Source organism: Protopterus annectens, chromosome 15.part0 (assembly GCF_019279795.1).
Source record: "Protopterus annectens isolate FY-2018-M chromosome 15.part0, PAN1.0, whole genome shotgun sequence".
NCBI classification, from domain to species: Eukaryota; Metazoa; Chordata; order Ceratodontiformes; family Protopteridae; genus Protopterus; species Protopterus annectens.
Window position 1 is genome coordinate 277591708 of NC_056749.1, and position 18559 is coordinate 277610266.

Genomic DNA, 18559 nt, shown 5'->3' on the forward strand with positions numbered 1-18559 from the left:
CTAAGAATTGAGGTTCCTTGATTACTGACCCGGATTAGTGTCTCTAGTGTCTCTATCAAACATTCCATCAACAAGCATCCAATTTGCAACTTCAGGAATGGGCCTTGCAACTAGGAGAGTGAAGCACAAGGCAAGAAATGATTCAACAGTATCATTTGTTGGAGGATCTACTTACTCTATCCCCATCAAGCAATGAGGATCAGGTGAACCATCAAGGTTTGAATGAATTGCAGAGCCAACAGGTAAGATGAATATTTAGAAGATTTTGTTGAAGTATGTAATCAGTACCAGATACTGAGGATATTTTAGTTGGTTTTGTACAAGGGATTGCCTTCTACAGAAGAGGAATGTCCAGAGTTAAGTGAGGGAAAACATAGGTGGCCCTGAGCCTAGCAGGGTATATATATGTATGGATCCCCTTCTAAATCACAAATTCTTACATTCCTGAAGAACAAAACACCAAGACTGTTGAGTCAAAATATTATAAGGCTGAAAATGCATAATACTGAATGTTAAAATATCAAATAGGTTGTTATAGCAGTGCTGCTTAGCTTTTAAATGGATACTGTTCCCTCAAGATAGTTCACGTTGTATGGAATTAAAAAATAAATGGTTGGTGTTATGTGACAAGCTCAAGGAAATATCATAGAGGTGTATGGAAGTGGAAGTCTCAGAAAGGTAAGCATTACAGTGCAATCTCGGATTTGATGTATGTTATTAGCAGGGGGAGTGGGGGGTGCAGGAGGCTTGCCCCCCTGCTTAAATGCAGAGAAGTTGACTGTTATTTGTTTCTGTTAGTTGGTTTGTGTTTTGTGGTGGAGGGTAGTACTTATAGGTGTGCATTTTGTGTTTCGATATTTTGGGAGTCGATCTTTGGAAGTTACATTGAAATTGATCTTTCAATGTTTTGGTCTCATTATCGTGGTCTTTGGGAATGTGAGATTTCGTGATTTGAAAATATATATATATATATATATATATATATATATATATATTTTTTTAATTACTGTTGATAGGCGAGCTTCCAAACAGCATCATCTCTGGTCAAAGAGTTGTTGTGGGAATGAACATGGTCCATTTCATCCATTTTGTGCTTCCCAGCAGGATTTGACAATCACCTCCCAACATAACTTTCAACCACTAAAACCAAGAAATCTGAACAAAGCCGCAAAAAATGGAGGAACAAAGAGTCAAAAATAGGGACACTCTTCAAAGCTCTTACAAACTTAGAAAGTTGACAGAACAGGTTTTGCATTAGCATGAATTTTCATAAGGATCTGAAGTCTAAAACACATATGTCTGCCCTTATTTTTTGATGTCAGTCCTTAATGATTTGTTAGAAAACAAGTAGTTATGTACTCACCATAACGTTCGATGTATGTAGTCCATCTCGCCTCACATTCTTACCCGTGGGTTCGGTGCCGAATATCGGCTCCAACTCGGCCAACTTTTCTACCTCAAAGTCTTTTATTGGCTGGGCTAAGCAGGTATCCCATGGTGCACTGCTCCATATCCCCAGATCTAGTTTGCTGCAATACTCATTCGTACCCCATGCATACACAACATCCAGATAAAAGAATAAGCCAAGTAACGGGACTCTGTAGATGGACAACCTAACCTCCAAATCCTCCAGGAAGGGGGAAAGGAGGGAGGGTAAGTACGAATGTGAGGCAAGATGGACTACATACATCGAACGTTATGGTGAGTACATAACTTCTTGATGTTATGTAGTCCTATCTCGCCTACATTCTTACCCATGGGACAGCATCCCTAGCACCTACATCCTGGGTGGCTCATAGGAAAATACTCTGGAGAACTGTGGAGCCAAAGAATGACCTGCCCCTAGAAACCACGTCCAATTTGTAATGAGAAACGAATGTGTGAGGAGAAGCCCAAGTAGCTGCAGCACATATATCATCCATTGACAATCTGGCTAGATAGGCTGTAGTTGTAGAAACAGCCAGAGTAGAATGAGCCTTGACCGGAAATGGCAGATCTTTTCCTCCTGCGTGGTAGACGAAAGATATGCAACTAGATATCCATCTGGATAGGGTGATCTTGGAGACCGGGGACCCCATTTTGTTTTCTGAAAAGGAGACAAAAAGTTGATCAGAGTTCCGTATATCTTTTGTCCGGTGCAGACAGAAGCGTAATTGTCTGTGTACATCCAACTGATGAAATCTAAATTCTGCCTTGTTCGAAAAGTGAGGAAAGAACAAAGGCAACTCAATGGACTGATTAAGATTAGACACAGAAGCCACTTTAGGAAGGAACGAAGGGTTTGGTCTAAGAGAAACCCTGTCCTTTTGGAAGATTAAGTATGGAGGTTTGATGGAGAGGGCTTGAATTTCTGAAACTCGCCTTGCTGAAGTGATTGCTGTTAAGAAGGGCTGTTTTCTAGGTCAAGAATTTCAATTCACAGGTAGCTGCAGGCTCGAAAGGTGGTAAAATAAGGGCTTGTAGAACAAAATTGAGATCCCAGGGCATGACAGGTTCAGAAACCGGGGGACGGAGCAACAGAGTACCCTTCAGGAAAGCCTTGCATATTCTATGAGCTATGAGATTAGGCTCATTAGCAACATGAAATTTAGATATCGCTGCCAATTGAACTTTGATGGTAGCTGATGCGGAACCCTGATGGAAAAGCATAGACAAAAACTCTAAGACTGAAGCAATTGGAGCTGTGTAAGGATCAATTCCTCGGGTATGCGCCCAGATAGAAAACCTCTTCCATTTGCTCAAATAAATCTTCCCAGTAGATGGCTTATGAGAGGACAATAATATATGAACCACTTCTGGTGAGAATTTATGAAGTCTAACTCACTATGGAAGTGGAGTAGCCAGACTGTCAACTGGAGGGTCATCAAGGAGGGGTGGAACTGTCCCAACATGTGTGTCAGTAAGTCTGGTTGAGGATCAGGAATCCAAGGAGTGTCCACAATGTATGGTTGAAGAAAAGGGAACCAGACTTGGCGAGGCCAGTGTGGAGCAATCAGAATCATTCTGCTTTCCAAGGATTGTGCTTTCTGAATCACCTTTGACAGCAAAGGAAACGGAGGGAAAGCATAAAGCAGACCGGAGGGCCAATCATGAACCAGAGCATCCCTGGGTGACTCCCCCTGTGGGGGGATCAGCGTGAAGTAGCTGCTGCACTTTGCATTGAGGGGGCTGGCAAAAAGTTCGCAGCAAGGCTGACCCCATCTGCTGAAGATTCACTCTGCAACTAGGCGACTCAGGGACCACTTGTAATGCATCAGAATAGCTCTGCTTAGCCTGTCCGCAATCATGTTGGACTTCACCAGAATGTGCATTGCCACCAGAAACCGTTGGGAAGTTACTGCCCACTGCCACACTCGCATGGCCTCTCTGCACAGTGGGTAAGACCTGGTTCCCCCCTTGCTTGTTTAGATACCACACTACTGACATGTTGTCCGAGTGCATTGCAATCGTCCCTAGAGGTAGAACACACTGAAGTGCCTGCAACGCAAGTAGCACTGCTCTCATCTCTAGGACGTTTATATGCAGATGTATCTCGTGCTCTTACCACGTGCCTTGGACTGTCCTGCCAAGATAATGCCCCCCCACCCCATCTGGGTGGCGTCCGTGGTCACCGTGGCTACTAGGATGGGTGGAACGAAGGGCCTTCCCCCATCCAAATTGTTGGTGCAAAGCCACCAGCCGAGGTCCCGCTTGCATCTATCCGTGAGCAAAATGGGGCGAGAAAGTGGAAATCTTTGGAGAGACCATTGAAAAAAGAGGAGCCATTGGAGAATTCTCATGTGCAATCTCACTAGAGGGACCAACATAATTGTTGCTGCCATGGTCCCCAGGAGTTGGAGAACCCATCTTGCCTTCACTTTCCTCAGGGGCATCAGCATGTGTATCTGTTGTTGTAAGGCTCTGATCCTCTCCTGTGGTAAAAATGCTTGCATTTGAATGGTGTCTAATTCTGCTCCTATAAAGCTGACATGCTGCGAGGACAATAAAACAGATTTTTCCCAATTTAGTGTTATACCCAACTGGTGACAGAGTGATGGTAGCATCCCTGGTTTGAACTAGTTGATGCCTGGTGGAGGTAAGGAGCCAGTCATCCAGATAAGGAAACACTTGGAATCCCTGATGTCTCAAGTGTGCCACCACCACCGCCATTCACTTGGGTGAACACCCTGGGGGCTGTGGTGAGACCAAAGGGCAGGGCTCAAAACTGGAAATGACTGGCTCCCAGCCAGAAGCATAGGTGACACCTGGATGCCCTGTCCATTTTCACATGGCAGTAAGCATCCTTGAGGTCGATGGAGCACATCCATACCTCCTCTCCCAACGATGGGAGAATCGACTGTAACGTGACCATATGGAACTTGGACTTCTGTACATAGTTGTTCAGTTGACTGAGATCTAATATGGGTCTCAGGTCCCCTGTTCTTTTCGGCACCAAAAAGAATCTTGAGTAAGTCCCTAATCCGATTTGGTCTGAGGGGACATACTGGATGGCTCCTTTTCCTAGCAGCTTTGAAACCTCTGAGGCTGCTTGATCCCTTTGACTGGGTGGAACGTCTGGGATTTGTCTGATTGAAGGAGGATCTGATGTAAACGGAATGAGATAACCTCTGGAAATTATCCGTAATACCCATCGGTCCTGGGTGATGCTTTCCCAGGCTTCTGGATATAACGAAATTCGACCCCCGACTGGCTCCGGATAAGCACAGCCGGGCACTCCCTCAGGAACGAGAGTAGGGAAAGCCGTGAAAGGAATCGTGGTCTCCCGAATTGCGGGGGCCCCCTCTGCCTCTAGGGCGGCGTCTCCCTGAATAACCTCCCCCTCCTCTGCCTCTGGAGGGGGGCTCACCTTGTGCAGCAGGAAAAAACCTCTGTGATTTCTTGAACCACATCTCCCCCACCCCGCTGGGCCTTGGGATAAGGCCTAGAAGGAAGAGAAAAATGGACCCCTACGGCAGAGAGGGTCTTTCCCTCTTGCTCGCAACTGGTGAGGGTGTCTTTCACTTCGGTCCAGAACAAAGAAGAACCATCAAAGGGGGCATCAGTGAAGGAAGACTAAGCCCTCTGCAAAGTGACACAGGTGCAGCCAGGCTTGTCTTCTAAGGGCGACTCCTGAGCTTGCTGCCCTACTCGCTCCCTCGGCTGCATACGAAATGAGCCGCATGGATGAGTTGACAATGAAATTGAGGGTAGACACCTGGGCGTTAACCATCTGGGCCACCGCCTCAGGGACGTTACCCACAAGAGTATCTCCTAACTCCTTGAGGAGATCTCTCTGGAGCCGAGTGAAATGAGACAGGTAGTTCAGCGACTGTAAGGTAAAGGTTGCTGAAAAGAGGGTACGCTTCCCGTACTGGTCCATGGTCTTAGACTCCTTGTTAGGAGGATGAACGGAGGAAGAAGACTCTACTACTTCCTGAGTGGCTGCCGCCACCACCATGGCATCTACAGGGACTCCCTTGGACAGAAACTCCTTGCCCTGGGGGGCAGAAAGAAATTTGTTGGGACGCCTGGGCACGGGCTCCACAGAAACTGGGTTTTCCCACACCCTTCGACATATCAGATCAAGGAGCTCGAAGGGTGGGGACACCCAGGAGGCGGAGGGCTGAGAACCAAAAGCCTTAAGGAACAGTGACTCCTCCTCGGAAGGGGCTTTGGACGGCCAGTCACCTCTGTTTCAGTATTTCCAGGATGTTGGAGAAGGAAACATCATCAGAGGATGACTTTGGGGACCCCTCCGATTGCTCGAGGTCAGTTTCAGAGGTGAGGGACTCATCCTAGGAGTCTATGTGCTTCCTCTTGCACATTTTCTTTCTAGGGGGCTCCTCAGGCACAAACTCTGAGGGACCCTCAGAAATTTGGGGACCACTCGTGGGGGTATCACTAGGCCTTGTTGCTCTGCTGTCCATGGATAGGTGATCAGAGGCTCTCACTGGAGTGGTGGGGGACAGAGTGAATGACCCGCCTGATGTAGCTGACGATCTGGCCAGTGCGGTCTGCATAGCCTCGAAGGCAGCCCTCACCCCCCCCCGAGTCAGAGGACTGACCAGCCTCCGAGGCCATGATGTGAGTCGTAGTTCCCCGAGCAGAGGCACCGAGAGGGAGACTCAGAACTGAAATAAGTCCCGAGATGTCCCCCTCGGGCCCAACCGAAGAATCCAGAGTCCCGAACCCCGAGGACGGGTCCGACGGGGTCAGAGCCGATGTATGTAACGATGGAGCTGAAGGGGCCATTGGAACCGGCCTAGGAACATCACATGGCACGGGGCACTCCGAAGACAGAGATGCGCTCGGAGGAGGAATGATCGAAGAAGGGGTCTGGACGGGCTCCGGAGCTGACTGGGCCGGAGCCAAAAATAATTTTGCCAAAGCCGGTGACAGGAGGAGCCTCTGGACCATTCTATCAACATCCACATCCGAAAGGGTCTTGGAGGATTTGGACAAGACAGGGAGAGAGATCGAGATCTCCTCTCAGGAGAAACTGGTCTGAGACTGGACGATCAGCTCCTAAGAGATTCCAATATAATTGGAGCAGACGCCGGTTCCGTCAACACCGACACTTCCTGCGGCCCCGAGGACAGTGGAGCTGAGGAGGTCGATGCACTTTTTGAATGAAGCTGACGGAGCCGGAGATCTCTTTTTAGACTTGGAAAATTTTGACTTAGCACTGGGAGACGAATCCACAGCCTCTTCAAAAGAAGGCTTCAAGAGTCCCTTTAAAATCAGCTTATTCTTTCTCTCTTGGAGCACTCTAGGACTGAACGCATGGCAAAAACTGCAGGACTCCTGCAGATGAATGGCTCCCAGGCAATAGACACAAATGGAATGCCCATCGGTGATGGACATTTTGTACCCACATTTAGAGTGCTCCTTGGAATCTTTGGACATCTTTCACAACACCAACAACGCAAAAACAAAAAGTCTGACAAGAACTCACAGATGCTCAACACCACAAAAACGTGGGAACCAGTTATAAACAATGACCGTACACACACACTGGAGAGCAATGTTAAAAACCTCTAAAACGGTTGATGACCACAAGGTAAGGGAACAGACCAAACCTCTAACGTAAACGGTTTAGTGAATAGTACACACACACTAGATAAGCAACCGGAGAAGGACTAGGTCCTCTAAATGAAAACGGGCCTAGCCCGAGGGAACAGTTAGCGGTATACCACAAAACACAAGCACACAATCACAACCTTAACAACACTAAAGACAATAGCTATGAAAATAGCTTTTTGTTTATGAACAAAAACGTCTTTCAAGACAAGAAAAAAGTACTTAGCCACAGCCAAGCGAGACCACGTCCGAGCTACACGAGCGGCAAACGAGATCTGGGGATATGGAGCAGTGCACCATGGGATACCTGCTTAGCCCATCCAATAAAAGACTTCGAGCTAGAAAAGCTGGCCGAGTCAGAGCCGATATTCGGCTCCGAACCCACGGGTAAGAATGTAGGTGAGATAGGACTACATAACATCTACAATTTTATGACAAATGGAATACACATCAAAATCTGGAAATTCTGTAACTATCTGGACAGTTGTGTTATGCCTCCCAAGTTCCATTTTTGGATTAAAAAAGTATGTTGATAGGATTATGTTTAAAACTTTTCATCTGTCTGATGCAGATAGGATGCAACATATTTTGGATTCTGATGGACCAGCAGCAAATGATCCTCTATCTGTGTTATCAGTTCTCATTGAGTAAAAGTCTTGTACATTCATGTCAAAATCCTGAGACAATTTGCTGGTTGGATTTATGTAGGTCATGGTTGCAGTCATTTAAAGGGAATCTTTCCAAGCCTTGTCATTACTGAATAAAGTCTTAATCATTTGGGGAGCCCAAACACAGAGAAAGAGAGTTTTGATTAATTAATTTCCATATGGATAACTGGTGAATGCAAAGCAAACTGGATATTAAAGTACAGTATTCTTCAGTAGATGAAACAATAAGGATTATTCCACAATTTAAAATTCCTTGGTTGGCAAAGTTGGACATGGAGTAAGTCTTTCAGCTACTTTTGCTTTATATAAATTATTGACAATTGCTGGGCATGTACTTTGAGGCTATTTATTATTTTTCCATGACCATCATGCTGATGGACTGTGCAGTGGCTTGCACCACCTTTGAAAAGTTTAGCACAACATTGCATGGGTGCTGAGAACAGATAGCACCTGAGCAGTATGGAAATCACTACTTGATGATTTTTTTTTTAATGTGGATAAAGGGAAGTAAGAGACAAGGTTAGGTATGTTTAAATTGTAGGAAGTGTATCACCATCTGGGTGTGTCCCTAGCTGATGAAAAAAAATCAAAGACCCTGTTAAGTCCCTTACATCTTTGTGTTTTGAAACAAACGTAATATCCTCCTCTTTTATATTACCACAAACAGAGTTTAGTTTGTTGGATTGATTTCATTAACTGGGTCTTTTTTGCCAGCTAAAAAAGACTGAACAAGGTTATAGAACTTGTTAGCCTTTTAAATTTTGCTTGCAGGGCAGTGGCCCTGGGCAAAATATTCACTAGATCCTTAGCTAATTTTCTGAGTGGAGGAAAGCAGAAGCATTATTGGGTCAGGGTTACTAGAAGGGTGATATCACTCCATTTGTGGTGGGCTTCAATGGTCATTTTTTGACAGAATAACTGTGTTCAACTGATATGTTACAGCTGTTCACAGATACAGCAAGGACATGTCATGGGAGCCAATTTTAGAGGCCAGTTTTCCACACACTGGCTTCCTACTATCTCATCTAAGAAAAAAAGTGCATCATATTATTAGAACATGCACCTATTTGGGTTGTAGCAGTTATTTGGCAGAATGAATTATACAAAAAATGGTATTTTGCCCTAACAAGGCTACGGTGCAACTTTTGACCAAAAAGTCATCTAGGTCTTTCTGGTTTCAGTCACTTTGAGGACTACTCCACAATCCAAGCATTAATTTATATTTCTCTGCTGAACACACTGTCGTCCTTGTCAACAGTCTTTCTTATTGGCAGGTCTTCAACATTTGGCAGCAGGCACAAGATCTGGTGGCCTTGCCCATTCATATATCAACTGACCTGTGGATGTTTGGGGATGAATACTTGGGCTTCTAACAGAGAGTCAGCATATGGGAAGTAGTTATTTGGTCCTTCAATAATATTTTGCTCCAGCCTTCCAAAGGAAGAAAAAACATTGTTTGCCATGCATAATAATGGATTTTTAACATTTTTTTTCCATATTCTTTTTAGTGAAATTTTATAAAACAAGATGATTTACTATCTCATAGAAGACTGAGTATACATTAATGGTCAACAAAACAAGTAATATAAAAAAAGGAACAATCCCACAAAGCACACTAATTTACGAGTACCTAAATGGATATATTCAGAAGAAAAAAGGCTATGTTTCTCCAGTATTTCCACCAATTTTTGACGGGAGTTCTACGTAGTAGTTATCTTTTCCATTTTTCCTGATAGCTGTTAATTCTGCCTGAGATACCGACAACATGATTTTTCTGAATTCTTTACAAGATGGAGAGGATTCACTCTTCCAGTTAGCTGTAATTGTCTGGCGTGCAATGGCTGGAATGATCTATAAGAGTGAAAACTGATATAATAAAAATGAAGGAAGAACCAGGGAGTAAAATAATCTTCCATTTAATACATAAATTAAGCACTTTCGTCCACTATCAAAAGACTTCTTCATTCTGACATACATACCAAGTAACTCAGTATATATACATTCAAAAAGTCACCTGACATCAGCCATAAACAATTACCATAACAATTACCAACTAGGATACCAAACCAAGCCACCCCATTTACAAGCATCACGGACTTGCATACAAATACAGTATCCCAAACCATAAAAAAATCATTTAAACTAATATCAATATAACAAACTTTGTTAACCACATATTTGAGCTCTAAGTGGAATTTATGGAGTTGAAGTGGCAGTACGAGCCAAGAGATAATGAGGTCCATAAGATGCCTAGCTAAATACTGAGAAAGCAAAAAAAAAAAACACACACACACACATATATATATATATATATATATATATATATATATATATATATACATACATATATACACACATATATATTTTTCCCCCACTCCTTGCATTAACCCACATTCAAAGTTGCTATGCTGCAGGATTGGCAATAATGTAAAAGTTAATAAACATATCTCAGAGCTTGCAGCCACTGTTAAGATATTTAACAGCTGGTGATAAAAATACTACAAATACCCAAAGAAAAACACAGTGTATTTCCAAACCTGAATAAAAATGGGCTTCCACAGCATACTAGTTTATTTTAACATTTTAATAAGGTTTTTATTTGAGTGCTTTCATCTACTTATTCAATGTACCACTGGACTTCATCTGAACTAAAAACTTCACTATATTCATCAATTATATACAAACTTAACAGCGCATGACAGACATAAAAGAGCCAATCATTTCAAGCACTCAATTAAGATGTTTACCACAACTGACTGGATATAAAAGTTAATGTACCAATAAAAAATGATCACATATCTGCAACAAACCTAACCAACTTAGTCTATAAAACCCTTATATTAAATCATAAATGAAATGTGTACACGTGTAGTACGTGTAAATTATACACACCAGAACATATATGAAACCATTAAGATGGCTTTCACTGAGTCTTACTCCATGGGGACTGGTTCAATGAAATCCAATTCGTGAACCTTGAAACTTTATATGTTTCTATAATAGGGGCACTACTGTCTCCCTCCACTTAGTATTTCATGAGGTAGGTTGTAATGGACCTAGCTTGACAATCTTAAGTCTGATAACATTTTCTAAACAAAGCCCATGGAGTACGTATGCACATTCTGTGAAATTAAAACACTCAGACATTTTTTATAAAAGCAGGTGGTTTTATTGTCCAAACATTAAGTTTTCTGACTTTGCAACAAACAAGAATACTGGTATGTTCTTAATGAAATAAGCAGTCTCTTTTTTTCAGGTGTTGTACAATTATAAACGGAACACAAAAGTTGGTTACCAATAGTATCAGTTTCATGTCTGTGCTGATCTATATCTCAGAGCTGACAGTAGTCTCAGTTCATTTTTCCTTCCCATAGGTATGCTACAGTCACCTCCCTAAATGTTCTGTTTCCCTTTAGCTTAAATAGATGCAGGTTTGTAACTGGAGCCACTTTCATTTGCATTTACCAGTGGCACTCACCAAATTTTGTTCAAAATAACACCCAGTGAAACCATCAATATCAGTCTTCATCAAAAGTCTTTAGGTCCTCAAGATACTATTTGCTTAGAGTTGGTGAACACCAGGATAATGCTATTTCTGAAAGTGATATAGCTGTAATGCTAAGGACCATAAAGACAGCTTGATACTGCATTCATTTTATTGAAGTAGCAACTGCAATGGATCATGATTTTAAATTAGGGGAAATTCCCTGACAAGTAAATAGTAGCATATTGATTGTAAGGCCCACTTCAAGTCCTGTCAGTCTTTCTCTGCTTTTGAATATTTAATTTCTGCTTTTGACAAACTTTCTACTTGGAGAGTAGATGGAATGTTCCTCATCTCGAACTCTCTTTGGGATTGAGGCAACCCATAATCTCATTTGTGAGGCATCTGTATACATAGGAAGTTTTTTGGAACACTCAAGAAACATTAAAATGGGTTTTAAATACAAGCTGTTGAAAGGCTTTTTCCACACCTTCAGTCTCCTAAATTTTGATTGGTATTGTCCTTCTACCAAGATAATTATGAGACATGTGGTACAAGCATTGTCTCTCTCTTTCATTTAATTTAAACAGGTGCAGTTTGACATCTGGAGTCACAGTCAATCCAATTATATTTTATTTCTCTTAAATTGTTATCTTACACTTTACCTCATATTAAAATACACATAAGAAATACAGTCATTCCATTTATCCTGAGAGGCACTGAAAACTTATAAGAGTTAGAAAGATTTTGAAGCAATGTTTCAGAAAGTTTGGGAACTTCTCCTCTAGTGTAGTTATTTTCATAGATGGGCATTTTAGGTGGACTGCTGATACCAGAAATGGATGATTTAAATCATTGTGATGCTGCTGAGTTCAGAACTTCATGTAAATAATGTTATTAAAAATAATGTAGTTTAACAGGGCACTCCCTAGTAAGTTGAGAAACTAGGTATCCTAGAATCAACCCCATGTATTTGGACCAACTAATTGTTGGGGTATGGTGTTTGTTACTAAGTGAACTTGTAGATTCTAAGTCAAACTTGTATGCACAAATGGCCAATAGTACACCATCACTTAAGTATGGTTCTTTGCCTATAATTAAGAAAAAATTTTATCAGTTACAAAAATTTAGTGCCACAGAAAATGGACTTAATCTAAGTACTGCACATACAATGGCAGCAGTGATATTGATTTACAAACTAGTAATATGAGTAAGCAGGTTGGTAAATAAAGTATAGCAGAAAGCATGCCTGTGAAGTGTGATAATCCGGAATTGTTAATTTCTTGAAGTGGTGAATCTGCAATTTGTCATTGTACCATCACCAAACATATGAAATATACTATGTAGTAGAAGGGAAAAATTATTATGATTGGAGGACTTAGAAAGCAAGATTACACAAATTAAAACACAATGTGGTTACAAAAATAAGTCAACTACTAAGCAGAAAATTTATATTATATAGTGAATGGAGGCAACAGACAATACCATGTAGCACAATAGAAATGTAGACTCTGTTAGGATCGTAGGTGATTGCTAGACTACCAACCCCAAGGGGGCCTTTATACACCTTGCTATAGGTCCCAAGGTGACAATCAACCCCTTTACCTTGCATCTATGAGGTAAATACCTTAGCCATTATGTCAACCTCAACTCTGAAGGTCAAGTGTTACATCCTACAGATCTGGTGTCTAATTTGTCACTAGATGTCTTTGCTGGCCAAGATATTTCTCAGTTTAAAGACTTACAGAAGTTACAGTGGAAAACCCTCAGCCTGATATACTACAAGTTATACTTGGCCTCATTTAAGAGAAAAGTGCAGGATGAGAAGATTAAAAAAGCAACTATGATTTGACTCTTGCTGGAAAGATTGGAGAAATCTAATGTAGAATCTTCTCAAAAGACTCCTGTCAAAATATTGAAGGACGTGGGTGAAAAAAAAACTGGCAGTGGATGGCAACCTTTACCAAAAGTTTTCAAAATGTAAACAAATAAAAGAAATCAGTCTAGAGACTGACAGAAAAGAATTCCTACCAAAGAATATAATAAAATATTGACAGAAATTAAGGAAAGGAGAGCTATGTCTCATACTAAAAGAAAACAGAAAATTTTACAGAGCTGTAAGAGTTTCCCTGTTATATCAAAGAAGACAGATCTTCAGAAGTAGCAGAAAGTATCTAAAGGAAAATATTTTAAACTACCCCCTGTGGATGAAAATGGGAATTAGACACCAACTTCAGTGAAAGAAAATTTTCATGACTTGCTATTTTAATGAAACTAGCTGAAGATGAAAGCCTTTATCTGTATTTGTAGGACAAGTATCTATAATTCATTTGGTTGAAGTCCAGAAAAAAAAACATAGCAATTTCAAGAAAGCTCAGTTGGCATACAATAGACAAAGTAAAGGTAGAGTGAGAGTCACATTTTTGTGGTCTCTTAAGAATTGAAGACAGAGGCTAGATTTTTTTTATTTTTATATAATTTACTGGACTGGTATTATGAAGGAAGACTGCATTGTTATTCACCAAAGAATCACAATGTTGAATGAAAAACATCTGACATGAAATGAAGACTCACACTACTGAACAGTCAAAACATCTGACATAGTAAATACCACAAAAAGAATGATGTTTAGATTAAAACCTTTCCATAACGCTAGCTTCTAATTTTCCTGATTTGCAGTAGTGTTACTGACTTCTTTAAAGGTAAGGCATAGGGTTAGAGTTAGGGGCAAAGGCAATAATGAAGTTAGGCTTAGCATGTATAACAGAGGTGGTGGGGGGTACTTTGTACCCCTGCACCACCTTAGTAATATATACTATCCACAATCCTACCCTTAACTTTCACTTTATACCTTACCTTAAAAATCCCTTTCTATAACACTACTACTAAAGGACAAGCTCAGACACACATCCACCAACACAAATATCCAAAACCTCCCTTTCCCTAACCCTTTTTGTAAGCATAACCCACAAATATTCATGCATGCACAAACACTTACACAATACCCATTTACCTTTTACAATAAAGCATACACATTGAACATTCAAATAAATTACCCTGCAGTTCATTCTGTCATGCAAATGAGTGCAAAATGGAATGATTACTACCCCTTAAGTGGCATTCTTTGTAGTTACTTAATTGAAAAGATAAAGGTTAACATTTTAGTTGTGTTTTATTGCCTGGCATTATGAGGGACATATAAGACTTTTAAGCAGACTGTCAATGGACAACACACAATGAAAGTGTTCAGAATCCACTCATACTTTTGCCCATTGCAGAGCTTATTTTTGTATATGCAGCAATGGACACTGAGTTCACTTGTGGAATAGGATAATGCCCATCAATATATCCATGCAATTGCTGAATATGCATCAAAATTTCCTAAGGCAGTACCACTGTGAGCCATCGATGCAGAAACCTTAGCAAAAATTAGCAATGTTCTTTCCTAAGGAAGAAATTTTCTGAGTACGTCTTACTGACCAAGGCACCCCATTCATGTCCAGAGTAATGAATGAAATTTGTCAGTGCTTTAAACTGAAATCGTAAAGGACCTCTGTATACCACACTTGGGCAGATAAGCTAAATGAATGCTTTAATAAAACATTAGAATCTATGACATGAGAAGCTGTAGGGTTAGATGTGAAAAAAGTGAACCATCCATTACCATAACGTCTGTATGCTGTAAGGAAGGGGTTCCAAGCCTCAAAAGAATTCACACCATTTGAAATGTTATTAGTCAGACATCTCTCAAGCTTGCTAGATACTGCAAAATAAACATGAAAGGAAGAAAACACTATTTAAAAGTGCTATAGGTAATTTTCTAGACCTGGTGATAGGTTAACAACAGTAATATCTGTAGTTGGAGAAGAAACAGCAAATAAAACACTGAACATATAACAGAAATGCTAAGTTGTCTGAGTTCAAACCAGGAGATAAGACAGTATCTTAGTATCCACTGCTGAAAATGAGTCCTTTGTTAACTGCATAGGCCTTTTACATGACTGAAAAAAGTGAAATGAGGTGAAGGTGAATTTTAAGGTGACAACTTGAGAAAAAGGAAGCTAGAAGTGATGCACAACATAAAGGTTCTGAAATCATTGAGAGAATCTAAAATTTCTGTAATGAATATGTGTTTGTGGAATGGAAGGTTCCTACAGCATATCCTGATGTGAACATAGAGGAAGCATTATCTGGGTTCTAAAAACAATAAGTGAAATAATTTGTGCTCAAGAATAAAGACATATTCTCAGTGTTGCCTGGTAAATCCAATTTAATTAAGCATAGCAAAGCTATTAAGAATAAAGTTCAAAAAAGTGCTCAAACTTGGGTAAGGGCCGCAGAGTGAGTGGAATAGTCCCATTGTATGGTTCCAAACATGATTGTAAAAATCCAATTTGGTAGTGTACTACTATAAAACTATATTCAAATTACTGAAGGGAAAGATTACCATAATGGAAAATTTAAGTGGAACGCAGTTACACCTGCAGTAGATCATTTAGCTACAGCAGACAATTAAAAGTGATTTGAGTTGAGGGATTATAGCACATCCCATCTCTACAGATTTGTTAATGCACTTAACAGATGTAGACCCAACTTGGGGGGCCCATGCTCTATTCCTAAGGGGTTGGCATAATAGTTAAGGTCTATATCTTGCAGACACACTGTACAGGGTATGATTCTGGCCTCTGATTAATGGCTAGGCTTCTAATAGTTTGTAGACTGACAGCCTAGTAATTGCCTATGAAACTATGAACCTATGATGTTTTGCAGCTACTTCAGGATGGTAAATGTTATATAAGAATTTGATTTGTATTCCATGCCCTGCTGAGTTTATAAACTGTCTGTGAAAGTGAACAAAGCTTAGATTGTCTTCTTCAGTAAATAAAAAAATTGGTAAAACATTTTCCACAAGAAATGGGATCTTCTACTACATAGTGCTACCCTTTGGACTCCTAGAGCACCTACTGCATTCCACTGATAGACAAAATTATTCGTTAGATACAGCTCTTACATCAATGACATTGACATTTTATATGAAGATTGGGAATCTATCTATGAAAAGATCAAGTTATTTTAAATTTCCTGTATCAAGCTTGATTAATCTGATTAACCTAGACATGTGCAAGTCAGGTATATCAGAAGCCTGCTATTTGGCTGTCCAGTAACTAATCTTGGTAGTACATAATTGGTACAGACAAGTCATGGGAAATCAATTTAAAGCTTCTTTTGGCATGGCTAGCTATTACTGAAAACAATTCCTGATCTCTCCACAATAGCTTGCTCCCAGTTGGCCTGACTAAAGCTAACATAACTGTACATAAAATGGACAAATAAAATGGAATAAGCATTTAGATAACTAAAGGAAATGCTGTGTTCAGAGGAAATATTCAATACCTCTGCATTTTGAAACAATTCTTAATACACACAGTTGCTACTGAGATAGGTAAAGGCACACTCATAGGCTGCAAATGTGGGGATGTATTATGTGACTTAAATACTGATGGATGAAGACAGTATGCACATTTTTAAACTGTTACAGACTTGTTATATTCCTGAATGATACAGTGGACCATTATTTCATCACCAGTATCTCAATAGCAATATATGTCACACCAACAAAAATGAAAATAAACTAGCAAGAATATAGTCATATGAGGTATACTGCTTCAGAATGACAAACCTTCACTGTGGAAATTTTCTATTACCCTTATGGTGGAAACACTGAGTAATACATCAGTAAGCAGAAAAACAGTGCTACTGTTGAATAACTATTTTTCCAAATGTATCTGTCATATTAGAACAGTTTGCATATTTATATCCTATAATCTGTATTAAAGTACTCTTGATGAAGTCTTAATAAGGTTCTTTTTTTATTTGCATATTTTTATATAAATTTATTTTAAGAGGAATACACAATTCTGCCATCTTCTGTACAAGAATATTATCTTGCATGACTGTATGAAAATAAGAAAATCAGTTTTGGAGTATTGCCAAAGCCATATACGTTTAAAAATACTGATACACATTTCAACAGTTTTCTATGCAGATTGTATAAAACAAATTAAGTTTTTAACTTCAAATCACCATTTTGTTTACGGGGTAGATAGAATGAAAAACGAGACAACAGACTTGATACCAATCATAACCTCTCATGTTTACTTCCTTAACCCAAGGATGATTTGCACATGATGTGAGGTATATGGCTAACAAACATCTTATTTAAATGAGACAGAATTATCTTCTCAAGCATATATGGTGCACAAACAGCATCTTTACATATTCAGCTCACAAGAAAGCTGATGCAAGTCCTGTACATTTATAGTTTCACTTGCTGCTTCACACTGTTTAATTTTGCTTTAGTTGTTCCCTAAACTTATACATCTTTTTTATTCACTTGCCTTTATTCAGGAGTTATTCGGGATCATTATCTGGTTAACTGAGTAGTGTTCCAAGTCAGGTGTGAAGAATAATATTCAGGGCTTTATTCACCATACCACTTTGCTTATAAATATTAGTACTGTGTAAATCATGAAATGTTCTTGTAATATAATTAACAGTCCTATAAACCCACACTAACTACACTAAAATATACCAATGGCAATGAAATTATACTTGGTTTAAATATAATTATGCTTGACAGGACAAATAGACAGGCAGGCAGAATTACCATAATTTATAAGCATTCTCTAAACCACATACCCTTGGAAGATATGACAATGTAATAATACACAACTACTGTTATCATACTTTAAAATCAGTAATATCCAAACCAAAGAGTAAAAAGGTCACAAAGACAAACCAATTAGTAAAAACTATAAGAAAAACCTAGCCGAGCTATTGTTTTCACTGTGGGATACCTTAAACCTCCTATAATAGAGAAACATGTTTCACCACCTACATGATGAATGTCCATGACCTTTTCTTTCCTTTTTAAATCTTTTTGGATTCATTCAGGCCAATAAAACCCCAGTAGCTATGGATATGCATGTTATGGTCTTCTTATGATCTCGTCAGAACAGTATAAGTGGACTATTTTGCTATACTTCAGAAACACAAGGGCGTTAAACCCAGTCAATGTCCATAACCATTAAGGTGCCTGCAAAATATCACAACCAACATCCAAACCAAAGAGAAAAGAAGTCACACAAACAAAACAATTAGTGAAAAACAATAAGAAAATCCTAGCCAAGATAGAGTTTTCAGTGTGTGGTATCTTAAACCTACCAAAATAGATGTCCACAGCTAGTAGGGTTTGGCTTTATTGGCCTGAATGAGTCCATAAAGAATTAAAAAGGAAAAAAAAATTCATGGACATTCAGAGGCAAAATAGCTTAAACACTTGCTGACC